Source organism: Carettochelys insculpta, chromosome 10 (assembly GCF_033958435.1).
Source record: "Carettochelys insculpta isolate YL-2023 chromosome 10, ASM3395843v1, whole genome shotgun sequence".
NCBI classification, from domain to species: domain Eukaryota; kingdom Metazoa; phylum Chordata; order Testudines; family Carettochelyidae; genus Carettochelys; species Carettochelys insculpta.
In genome coordinates, this window is record NC_134146.1 from 52,415,118 (window position 1) to 52,427,866 (window position 12,749).

Below are 12,749 nucleotides of genomic sequence, written 5' to 3' on the forward strand. Positions count from 1 at the left end.
CAGCAGTAAGTTCGTCCCCCATTTACAAGCCCTGAACCTCACAGAGAGCAATGGGGTTTCACTGGGAACAGAGCAGTGCGTAATTCAGACCTTCAGTTGCAAGAATGCTTTATGGAGAAGAATAAAGATGTGCAGTAGGCTCTTTTTAATGCCCATGTTCTGCGCATCCTTACTAGCACTTACAGTGGTGTGTCTGTTGAAGGCACGGAGCTGTCTGCCTTGCTCAGTTTTAGCCGGCTCTACCTTCTTGTTTAAACCATGAAAAAAGCTCACTTAACAATGGTTCTGGAATCACGGGTACTTAATAACCAAGTGCTCCAGGAATAACCAGCTTTTCTGTATAACTGACAAGGCTACAAGGAGGTCTGTGTCTGTGCTGTTAAGATGTCAGTATGCAGTTTCTGAAGACATGTTTAAATGCATTGGACTAATTCTCTTCTCACTGTGACAAAACTCTACAGACTCCAGTGGGATGCCAGCGGATTTACACTGATGTAAATGAGAAAGGAGACTGCTCCATTTTCACTTTTGTAACCTGTTCACAGCTACACTCAGTCCTTCTCCCATCTCTTGGTGGGGAACCACAGGGCACCAGCTTTGGCTCCAGCTGGACTGGAATTGCATTTATGCAAATACAGTGATGGATCATCATTAATGGTTCTACCCTTGTCAGCTGAGCAGGTCCCTTCCTCTCCAGAACTAGGCTAGTGGCAAGAGCAATTTGAAAAAAGGGTGTTTTAGAAAAGACTTGGTGGTACGCTAGGGGAGACCCTGTACCACATCTAGTCCTGAAGTTAAAGACCAGGTAAACCTCAACCAGGCTGGTGTTCACCTAGTCCAGCATAAGAACCTTCTCAGGTCTCAGCTCCCTCTGGGACTGGTGACCTGGGCAAGATCTAATTTGGGTTTGTACGACCCAACCTCAAAATCTGTCTGATGGGCCAGAGTCATCCCCGGGAACTCTGCTGATGTCAGCTGAGCAGCATTAGGGTCAAAGGTGACCCAGCAAACGTAGGCAGCCAGTGACAGCCAGCACCCTGCCCCAGGACTGCCCTCATAGCACCCAGGGGACAGCCTGCTCCTGCCAGTCACTGGGCCTTGCCCTGCGGGGGGCTGAGCAACCACGGCTCTGGCTGATGCTCCTGGACGCAATCCTGCAGAGGGGGGTGCTAAGCACCCTGTGCTCCAGCTGGCCGCAGTGGGAGCTGAGCCCAGCTCAGAACTGGTCCCCAAAGACCCGGTCCTAGGGTGGTGTCATGTGGCTCCCGCTGCAGCAGAGGCAGGCCTGGCCCTGGTTTAAGGGCTGGTAGGGCTGAGAAAAGTACCAGCCTAGCTCTGTTCACACCAGCCCAGGGCACGGAGGGGGCTTCCTCTGCAGCCAGGGGTGTAACCCCAGTGGATGAGAGCAGCCTGAACCCTGACTCCTGGCCCAGCTGCAGCCCAGGCCACCTGCTGCTGCCTGTGGCCTGGGGGACATCCCCTCAGGTGAGAACCCAGCATCACAGGCCTGCAAGGGACCCCTGGGGCCATGCCAGTGCCACCAGCGTGACAGCAGGATGCAGCCCAGTGGCTATGCCACAGCTATCTGAGCACCCGCCCTGGCCCTCCTGCGGTGAGCTGAAGCAGCGGCAGGAGGCTCTGCTCCTGAGCAACTGGGGCTGGCGGCAGTGTCGCCAGGCAGCCCTAGCTGAGGCAATAGGTCGTGCAGGGAGCACCAGACCAGACTGCACAAACGTGCTGTTCAGAGATGGCCCGTGGGCAGGGAGCTTGAGACCCCTGCTCTAACGGCAAAGTGTCTGTGTCCCCTGCCAATGCCAGCCCCATATGGGGCCCAGCCCCATGCTCACAGCTTGCTGCCAGGCCTGGCCCCAATACAGAGACCAAGTGTCTGTTGTGGGAGCGCGCAGAACCTGGCACATCTTGTAACCATCAATCATGCCGTGTCATTAGCGCCTTTGTGCTGAACTGGGCTCTCCTCCTAAATTCCTCTGCCCCTTGTTCAGGGGCTGCGCAGACAGGTTAAGTATTAACAGAGTTTGTGCAAGACAATGCGGCTGCCACAGGAAATTCAGCTAATTGAAGGCGTTCAGACAGGAGAGATTGGCTGGCGCATGAATCATGCAGTCAAGCTTGTCTGGAGCACTCCGCTCCAAAAGCCTGTCTAGGGCAGTGTCTCCACACAAAGGGAATTGCCTGGTTAGGCGAAAGGAGCTCCCTCACTTGCTGCTGACCTTACGTCTCTGTGTGTGTGTGTGTGTGTGTATTACAATCACATTCACTCACCCCTCACGCACACAGCCCACACTTCAACAGGACCAAACCCACAAGCTCCCCTCCCTCCGCCCCTACCTCTGGGCCAAATGCCAGAACCCTGCTGGGAGCCAGGAAGTAGCAGAGAGGTGTGGGCTCTGGGCGGTTCCAAGGCCCAAGAGAAATGTGATGGAGCCCAATAAGACAAAGGTGCACTGCTCCTCTGTCAGCCAAGCTAACAGCCCAGGAGGCTCTGAGCAATGCAGACAGACAGGGAAGCATCGATCCCGAAGAAAGGGTGGACATGCACCAGCAGGAGCCCGACTTACCTCTGAGCTAAGTAGCAGGTTCTTATGCTCAGCCACTGACCACACCATGCACTAAGCCAGCGTTGCCTAGAGAGGTGGTGGATTCTCCATCCCTACAGGTTTTTAAGTCCCAGCTTGACAAGCCCTGGCTGGGATGATTTAGGTGAGGTTGATGCTGCTTGAAACAGGGGGCTGGACTGGAGTACCTGAGGTCCCTTCCAGCCCTAGGACTCTAAGATATTGCTATTGCAGTTTGGCCACTCATGTGCGGGGCTCAAACCCAGAGACAGGCCAAAACTGGAACTTTAGGGCTGAACCTGTAACCATGCAACTATGCGGAAGTCTTTACTGGGTGTTTCCACACACTAGCTGTGAGCCTGGATGAGTTTCACTGCAGCCCAAGGAAAACTACACAGGAAGAAAGAAAAAAAAAGTAAAGTTTCCAGCAAAAGAAAACCCCATGTGCACACCCGCCATAAGACACTGCATTGGTGCAGCCTCCTGAAATGGCAGCGCTCCCTGAGGGTGCAAACTGCATCTGAACATAAAGGTGTGGTGCATAGAAACAAGCACATCATGGCAACTGAGCTGTCCATTTCACTGACCTCCTTTGGGTTCCAGTCCTTCTGCCCACAGCACTGTCTCAGGTCAGATCCAACCAGGAGGAGCCTGTGTCCTGGGCCTGGTCTGGAGACACCAGAAATCCTCTAACAATGAACTAAAGCTGCAATACAACCAGGGCAAGTCACAAGATTTCTAGTTCTTCTGGTCTGGGGACAGAGAACCTTTTCTGGGTCGGGGCCACTGACCCACAGACAAATCAGTCGGGGGCTACGCACAAATGAAAAGCAAACCAAAAAGAGTTCCCCACTCCTCACTGGCCTGCTCCCAATGGCGGAGCAGAGAAAAGACACCTCCCACACTCCCCTCAAACTCCAGCCCCCATGGGGGGGAGGGGGGCACTGAGGCTCAGAACGTTCCCCCCACCCCAGGCTGGATTAACTCTTCTGGGGGGCCTGTGGCTGGTGGATTTTGTGGGGCCCCACACACTAGGCTCTGGGGTGGTATCAAAATGAGGGGTTCTGTGTGTGGGAGCGGGATGCCAAGGAGCAGGCTAGAGGGAGGGGTGTGGCGTCTTTGGGGAGGAGGGAGGGGTTGGAGTGGGGAGGCGGGATCTGGGAGGGAGGGGAGGTGCAGGAGCAGGCTGGGGGCAGTGGGGCTTAGGTGGGAGGGGGCTGGGGGTGGGAGTGTGGGTTCTGGGTGGGAGGAGTCAAGGGACTGGGGTGATTACCTTGCACAGTTCCCTGAGGGCGGGCGGGGGGCAGATGTTTTTGCTTGGCTCTGGGCACTGCAGGGACGCACTCCCTGCAGACACCCCCAACCCACCCCCAGCTCCCACTGTCTGGGAATTGCAACTCATGGTGCAGCGGGGGCAGCACTGCAGGGCTCGGAGAGTCACCCCGTTCCCTGCCAGCCCCAGCTTGCTGTGCTCTGGCCCAGCCCGGCTCACGCTCCTGTGGGCATGGGGTGGGGGGATGAGCCTTGAGCCTCATGGGTCAGATCAAGGCAAGTGATGGGCCAGATCCATCCCATGGGCCAGAGTCTCCCCAGCCTGCTCTAATCCTACCTAAGAGCATGAGGCCAGCCAGCCTGTCTTAGCCCAAAGGTCCATCTAGCCCAGGGCCCTGTCTGCTGCCAAAGGCCAGGGCCAGGTACCCCAAAGGAAGCCAACAGAATCGTCGAGTGGTCCCTCTCCAGACACCCCTTCCCAGCCTCTGCCAGACAGAAGCTGGGCCACCTGCCCTGCCCACGCTGGCCAACAGCCACCGCTGGACCAAGCCGCCAGGAATTTATCTGGTTCTGGTTTGAATCCTGGTGAAGTCGTGGCCACCACAAGACCCAAACGCACAGCCCAGCCCTGCGACCCCCCATCCTGGCCTGCACCCTGAGCCTAAGCCAGAGGCACCTCCTTGGCCATTGGTGCCCCAGAGCTGGTCTTCCCTGCAGGGGTGGCTCCTTCACACAGAGCACCTCACCTGCCGTCAGGCGTGCTGCGCAGCCGCTGCTCTCATTCTCCGTCCTGACCCGGCACCCTGAGAGCCTCTCGGCTCAGCTCCGGGTGCTGACTGCTCCCCACGCCAGCTCTGGGGGGCACTGCCCTGACCCTGGGAGTCAGCGCTGCCTGGTGCTCAGCTCCCAGTGCACTCAGGTCCTGAGCGAACATGTGGGCAGGACCCATGAAGAGAAGGGAGCTGCCTTGGCGGGCTCACTGAATGAGCACACCCAGAGATGTGGGAGGGGCCGAGCTCTCCAGGGTTCCCGGGGGTATTGCTGAGCCCTCCTGCCCCTGCCTGCAGCTGCTGGCGGGAGCAGGGGAAGGAGAGCAAGGGGGCCCTACCGGCAGAGCAGAGGGCACAGGGAGTGGAGATAAGCCAGAGACACTCGGGTCAGAGGACGTGTCACACCTTGGGGCGCTCGGCATTTCACCTTTGGACCTGTTTGCTTTAGCTTGGAGAGGGCTGGGGGCTGCTGCCTGGCTAGGCAGTGTCCCTTGGTGACCCCAGCCAGGTGGAGCTGAGCCACCAGCCAGCCCTCTGCCCAGTGTGATCTCTGCAGGAGGGGCAGGGGTAGCCAGATAGGCACCCCTCGTTTCCCTGCACAGGGCTCCCGGGGTCCTTTTCCCCTGGTGCCCAGGGGCTTTCCCCAGGCCCCGGCTCACCCTTCCTTTGGTCCCACCCCATCGCTCCACACCCTGCTGCCTGCACTTGCTCAGGACAGCGCTCAGGGTATCTCATTTCCACGAGTCAGAGTGGGCTGGGGCCTGGGGAACCCCCGTCTCCCCTGGCAAATGCACAAGTTACTCGCTCTGCCTGCGAAGGGAGAATAGTCTCTCCCTGTGTTCCCAGAAGAGTCGGACTCGTTTCTCAGGAGATCCCTCTGAGGCTGCAGCAGAGACTTATCTGCAGGATGTTTGCAAAGGGCTGGCAGAGCCAGAGCGAGGAGGGACAGCCTGGAGCAGAGGGTACCATTTCCAAGGAGCAGCAAAGCAGGAGGGGCTCCTGCTTGGGTTGACTGCCTGTAAAGCTGACTCAGCAGAGCTGCTGGGGCCATTAACTCTGTCTGGGGCTGGGCATTCTCCTTCCCCACAGTAGCCAGTGGCACATCACATGAGCCCAGTGCTTGGGCGTTATCCTGGCTGTAAGAATACGCCAGCGGTGACCCATCACGGGCAGTCCCCAGGGCCGTAGCACGGAGCAAGACATGCGCCGTCCCCAGCACGGCAGGAGTCGGAGCAGAGCCGTAGAGGGAAGCCACGTTAGCGACTCCCTTGCTGCCCAGGGCTCAGCTGGGGTCACTGCTTTCCCAGGGAAGGGCTCCTCTCTCCATTAGGAGGTGCATTATTTTTATTACATCCCCCAGCTAACTTCCTAAGGGGGAGCCGTAAAGCCGCTCTTGTGCCAGCTCCGGCTTTATTGCCCTTCCAAACAAGAGCCATCACGGCGACGAATCAGGATGAACATGGCCCCTCTTCCATGCCTTAATATAGTCCTTGCGTCATCTCCGGCATGTGCCGTGCGGATGCCAAGTGAGAACGGATGGGGGCTCAGGGGCTAGCCGGAGGTGAAGGGTCACATTGCCGCAAGGAAGCCAAGGGTGAGTGCTGGGGGCCCAGCGGAACGGTGAGTGAAGACCTGGTCGATTAATCAAATCATGCTGGTCTCAGGCCAAAGCAGCAGAGAGACAGTTCTGCCACCGTCACGTGATGACTGAAGAGCAATAAGGGCTGAGCAAACACCAGGGAGCTGGGCACTGCACTGGGGCCTGGCCTGCCCCACCGGGCACTGGCACCAGGGAGCTGTGCACTGCACTGGGGCCTGGCCTGCCCCACCGGGCACTGGCACCAGGGAGCTGGGCACTGCACTGGGGCCTGGCCTGCCCCACCGGGCACTGGCACCAGGGAGCTGTGCACTGCACTGGGGCCTGGCCTGCCCCACCGGGCACTGGCACCAGGGAGCTGGGCACTGCACTAGGGCCTGGCCTGCCCCACCGGGCACTGGCACCAGGGAGCTGGGCACTGCACTGGGGCCTGGCCTGCCCCGCCGGGCACTGGCACCAGGCAGCTGGGCACTGCACTGGGGCCTGGCCTGCCCCACCGGGCACTGGCACCAGGGAGCTGGGCACTGCACTAGGGCCTGGCATGCCCCACCGGGCACTGGCACCAGGGAGCTGGGCACTGCACTAGGGCCTGGCCTGCCCCACCGGGCACTGGCACCAGGGAGCTGTGCACTGCACTGGGGCCTGGCCTGCCCCACCGGGCACTGGCACCAGGGAGCTGGGCACTGCACTGAGGCCCGGCCTGCCCCGCCGGGCACTGGCACCAGGGAGCTGGGCACTGCACTGGGGCCTGGCCTGCCCCACCGGGCACTGGCACCAGGGAGCTGGGCACTGCACTGAGGCCTGGCCTGCCCCGCCGGGCACTGGCACCAGGGAGCTGGGCACTGCACTAAGGCCTGGCCTGCCCCGCCGGGCACTGGCACCAGGCAGCTGGGCACTGCACTAGGGCCTGGCCTGCCCCGCCGGGCACTGGCACCAGGGAGCTGTGCAAACGGGGGAAGCAATGAGCAGACAGCCCCTGTGGCTCCAGCAGGTGTCCTGCTCCCGCCCCACACTGGCGATCATTCCTGCTGCACAAAGCTAGGCAGCCTGCACTGACACAGACCCACTGGGGACCCAGGAAGGAGCCTGTCCCTCGCTCAGGCTCCGGAGAGCCCGAGGTAAAACGCCAGGCAACCACGGTGCCTTGGCTGTGGGCTGCCCTGCCGGCTGGACCCCAGGACAGGCTGCGGGCACACACCTGAGACTGGAGAGGGCATCTCTGCCGGTGCAGTTCCGCCCTTCCCCACTGGGTGGCACTACCAGCGAATCCTTCCCCCAGCTGAGGCAAGGCCCCGGGTGAGACCCACGCCCTGTCAGGGCCCTGGGGCGAGGGCACTTGCTGCTCACTTGGCTCTTGGCTGCTGGCTGGGGAGGGGGCAGGGCCGGGGAGCACGTCAAGGGAACACTGGGACTCAGATGGGCATCCCTGTGCCATGCAAACCCCTCGGCTCCAGGGAACAGGTGGCAGCCGCCCAGCTGGCAGCAGCGCCAAGGAGAGCACCAGCCATTTCTTCACATGCACCTCCCTGTCAGTGGCCACCCCGCCCAGCAGCCCTGGGAAGCAGCCACAGACTGGGCCACCCCCCAGGCCCATCTAGTGTGCTACCTGTGAGAGGGGCCAGTGCCCCAGAGGGAATGAACCGACCAGACAATCATCAAATGATCCACCCCTCCTGCAGTCTCCTGAGATTGAAAAGCAAGACCACCAGGACCTCTGTCACAGAGCCGCAGTGCACGGCTGACAATATGGCTGTTGCTCTTTCTCCCACAGCCCTTCAGACCATCGTAAGGGCCTTCCCTGGAGCATACGAGAATCTTGGCCTGACAGTGAACATCCAAAAGACCAAGGTGCTCCACCAACCCTCACTGACGGGACAATCTCCTGCACCTGCTATTGAAGTCAGTGGAGAAACTGCTGGAAAACGTGGAGCACTTCCCAGACCTTGGAAGTCATCTTTCCGCTAAAGTCGACATCGATGCAGAAATCCCCCCTCATCTGAGCCGTGCAAGCTCCGCTTTTGCCTGCCTGAGACAAAGGGTCTTTGAGAACCGGGACGTCTATCACGTGGCAAAGCGCCTCGTACACTGTGCAATGTCAAGCCACAAGCCGACTTTCACGAGGTCAATCTGAATGCCTCACTTCTCCCCGCCAGCACATAAAGCCCGTGCCTCTCAGCGTCCCTATGCCACGCCGGGCAGCCTGCTGTCGTTCTGGGCTGCCTGAGCCCAGGCGAGCTAAGAAATTATTCTGAATCAGACCCCCACATGGGGTGTCCAGACTGGGGGCCACGTGGATTGGGATGGAAGCCCTGGCCCACCTTTTGGCACTCGCCCTCACTCTGTCAGCCACAGTCTCCTCTCGAGCTGGCCTGGCCACCTGCTGCAAACACAACCTCCCATTGTCATCCAAAGGCATCCCGCGGGTTCCCCTTCTGCACACCAAGGCTGCTCTGCAACAGATGTGCTAGCACAGTGCACCTGGGACACTGCTCCACATGGGCTACCCATGGGGGAAAGCTGACAGCAGCGGAGAAGAGCATGGATCAGCCAGAGACACCCCTTGGGGGAAAGTCTATTAACGGGGTTCTCCATGGTCTAGGGAGGACGACAGGATGGAAGACGGTAAAATCTGGGTCAGATCAAATGAAAAGGGTCCCATTCAAACACACCAGGAAATGGCAGACAGCTAACTAGTGACACTTTTTAAAAGTGCTTATATAAAAGTGCTGGAAGTGGAAGTACCGAGATGGGTGCACTGGACTGCCTCATGTTAAGGAGGATATCGATATAACAGGCTTCACAGCAACTTGATGGAATGAGGACAATCACTTGGACACTCCATACCGGGGTACGAAATAGATCGGAAGGACGGAACAGGTCGTGCTGGCTGGGGAGTGGCACAATATGTAGAAGAAAAGATAGAAACAAATGAATTAAAAATCTTCACTGAACCAAAATGTTCCACAGAATCTCTATGGTTAGTAATTCCATGCTCTGATACTAAGAATGGAGCAGTTGGGATATAGTACCAGCCATCTGACCAGGATAGTGAGAGCGACTAAGCTATGCTAAGGGAGACGAGAGAGGCCATCAAAATAAAGAATTCAGTAATAAGGGGGGATTTCAACTATCCCCTTATTGACTGGGATGTCACCTCCGGACAGGATGCAGAGATCAAATTTCTTGACACCTTAAATGGCTCCTTCTTGGAGCAGCTGGCTCTGGAACCCACAAGGGGAAAGGCAATTCTTGAATCAGTCCTATGTGGAGCACAGGATCTGGTCCAAGAGGTAAATATAACTGGACCACTTGGAACTAGAGACCACAATGAAATAAAATGTAACATCCCAGTGGTTGGAAAAACACCTCAGCAGCCCAGCACTGTGGCATTTACTCTCAGAAAGGGAACTACTAAAAAAGGAGGAGGTTAGTTATGTTGACATCAGTCTGTCTCACAAGCAATCACTTGCCAACAGCTGTGTGTGTGAAATTTTTAGATCTTTAACGTTTTGCTTGTATGGTCCCCATTTCTCCATTGTTTAGCTGCCTACTTTCTGCCTGGTTCTTTGATTTGGTTCTGTTGCATAACTAATTTTACAAGATTTAAATCAGGTAAGATGATGGGGATACATCTGGGTAAAGAATTCTGTGGCAGGATGTTAGGCCTGGTCAAAGACTTATTTTGTAATGTGTTAGCGAAATGGTTGGCTAAGATACAGCTAAGTAGGACTCAAGTTTCACTGCTGTGAATTGCGGCTCAAGAAGGAGAGTAACTAGGAAACAAGAAAACAAAGCTGACGACCAACTCCCCTCCAAGACGCAGCCTGAGAACAGAGCCGCTAGGCCTCTGTGCATGGCTGTGATGTGCAGCAACCAGAACCCCGACAGGCCAACACCCTGCCTGGTCAACAGGGCAAGTCCGGCTGCACGGCCGGGGTTGGTGAGCCCAGCAGCATTATACACTTAGCATATGTATCCTGCCTGACGGTTGTTAATAGAGGTTAGGGATATTACTGTGTCAGGCTCCACGAGTAAAAGGCCCTGCGGCCCACAGAAGGTTATGCCCCGAGCTCACAGAACGGTAAGGCTGGGGATGTAGCTGAGGTCCTGGGACAAAGGAAAGATGGGGGCCTGAGCAGTGTTCCCTGTATGCTGAGCACTGGGGCGGTGGCCCAGGAGAGGTTCAGATATCTCCCAGCTGGTTAGCGGAGCGTCCACCGCCGGCAGCCTGGGTATCTGTTGGTGGTGCACAGCCGCCCATGCCTGAGCGCACAGAACAAATGGCATTCTTTCCATGGATGGAAACAATGAGAGGGAGCTGCGGCCCTCAGTGTGCAGGTAGCAGACAAGCCAAGCAAAGCACTGGGCCACAGGTGAGGGGAGGGAGGGGACAGACTCTGCCTCCCTCCCCAGGGCTTTGGGTACCATCACCCCTGCAGCATCATGTTCCTAGGAAGACTTGGAGAGACCGAAGGGGGCATTAAGCAGGAGCAACTCAAAGCCCCAGTAGGATGGAGCAACCCAGGCATGAGAAGCAAGGCCAGGAGCCACAGGGGTCTGTGGGACTGGGGCAGCAGGCACATGGCTCTGGAGGAAGAGGAGGGATTGTGCATGACAGTGTTTTGTGTCCATGACTGGAGCCCAGTAACATGGGACAACAGGTTGAAAACAGGAGAAGATTTTTAGCCTGTCAGCAAGACCTCGCACTAGGACTGACAGAGACCAAAAACTACAGGATCTCTACGAAATATTCATAAACTTGAATTACCCACCAGGAGAAGTAAAAAAACAAATCGACAGGGCCAGACGAATACCCAGAGACCAGCTCTACAAGATAGGCCCCAAAAAGCCAAGAACAGAACCCCACTGGTCATCACCTACAGCCCCCAGCTCAGACCACTGCAACGAATTATTAAAGACCTACAACCTATCCTTAATCAGGATGCCACACCCCAGAAGGCCCTAGGGGATAGGCCTGTTCTCTCCTACAGACAGACAACCTCCCAGCCTTGTGAGGATTCTAACCAATAGCCACAGTCTATCCCGCAGAAACACCAGTCCTGGGACTTTTCCTTGCAACAAAGCCTGCTGCCAGCTTTGTCCATGTATCTATTCTGGCGATACCATCAGTAGACCTCACCAGGTTATTCACAGAATCACGGGCACATTCTCATCTTCCTCAACTAACATATAGGCCATCATGTGCCAACAATGCCCAGTTGCTTTGTATATTGGACAGACTTCTAACTCTCTCAGACAAAGAGTTAATGGGCACAAAACAGACATCAAAACATTCCTGATACACAAACCAGTTAGTCTACGTTTTAATGGAGTGGGCCATTCTGCTAATGACTTAAGAGTTTGTGTCTTATTGAAGAAGAATTTTCAGTCTGCTTTGGAAGGAGAAGCTGCTGAACTCTCTTTCATATTCAAATTCGACACATTAACATGTGGTTTGAACCAGGATGCAAATTTTCTGGGACATTATAGGGGCTCTTTGGCATACCTGACTTAACCTATTCTTGACTCCCCCCCACCGCCCCTCTGCTCTCTGATTTGCTCACCTTGATCATTTTTTTCTGATTTGTCCTCCTTGATTACTGTTTTTGGTTCTCTGTGCCTTAAATATTGAGTCTGTTCTGGTCTGGCTATGGTCTGAAGAACTGGGTCTGTCCCATGAAAGCTCATCACCTAATAAATTATTTTGTTAGTCTTTAAAGTGCTACTTGACTGCTTTTTGCTTTGACCTTGCACTAAGTGAGAGTTGCAGAATCTTCCTCAAAGGCAAGTGTCTAATGTCCCCATCCAGGCCAGGCGAACGAACCTCCCCGGGTCCCTGGGACGACGTGGCGTGGCCATCTCTCCTTTCTCACATGCAGCAAGTGCTCTGCCATGCTGGGACAGCTCTGTCCTCTCACGAGGCCGTTCCTGTTCGCGTGCACAGGGAGAGGTGATGAGCTGTTCTGACGCTCTGTCCCGACAGGCAGCCAAGTGTGGCTCCCGCTATAGATTACTGCCAGTTTGTTCAGTAGCACAAGAATTTATACTCAGCTGCCGGCTCTGCTCCCCAGCATCCTGGGCACACTAACCTCCATTGTGTTTGTTCAGCCAGCTTCAAAGTCCTCCTAAGGCTGCACAAATCATAAACAAAACTCTCTGTGAAGTTTCCGAGGGATCTAGCGAGCAGTGAGTTCAAAGGAACTTCTCCTGCGGAGCGGCTGGGTCTGATGCATCTAAAGAAGTGATGGGGCTTTCGCTCTTTGCAGGTCCCATTGGCATCTTCACCTCGCTCCACTCACAGAGGTTGACACACAGCTGCATTAGACGGGTGGGAGCACTGGATCCAATCCTACAACCCATCTGCCTCCAGACCCGCTTGGCTGGCGTCTGCCATCCAGACGGACAGCCATGCTCACACACAGCAGCAGCACAGCTGTGGCCAAGACAGATTCAGTCTCAGGACTCGTGGCCAGTGCTCAGGAGGCTACAAGCGTTGGAATGATCTGGGTCCCAGATGCTCAGTTTGGACCCGGA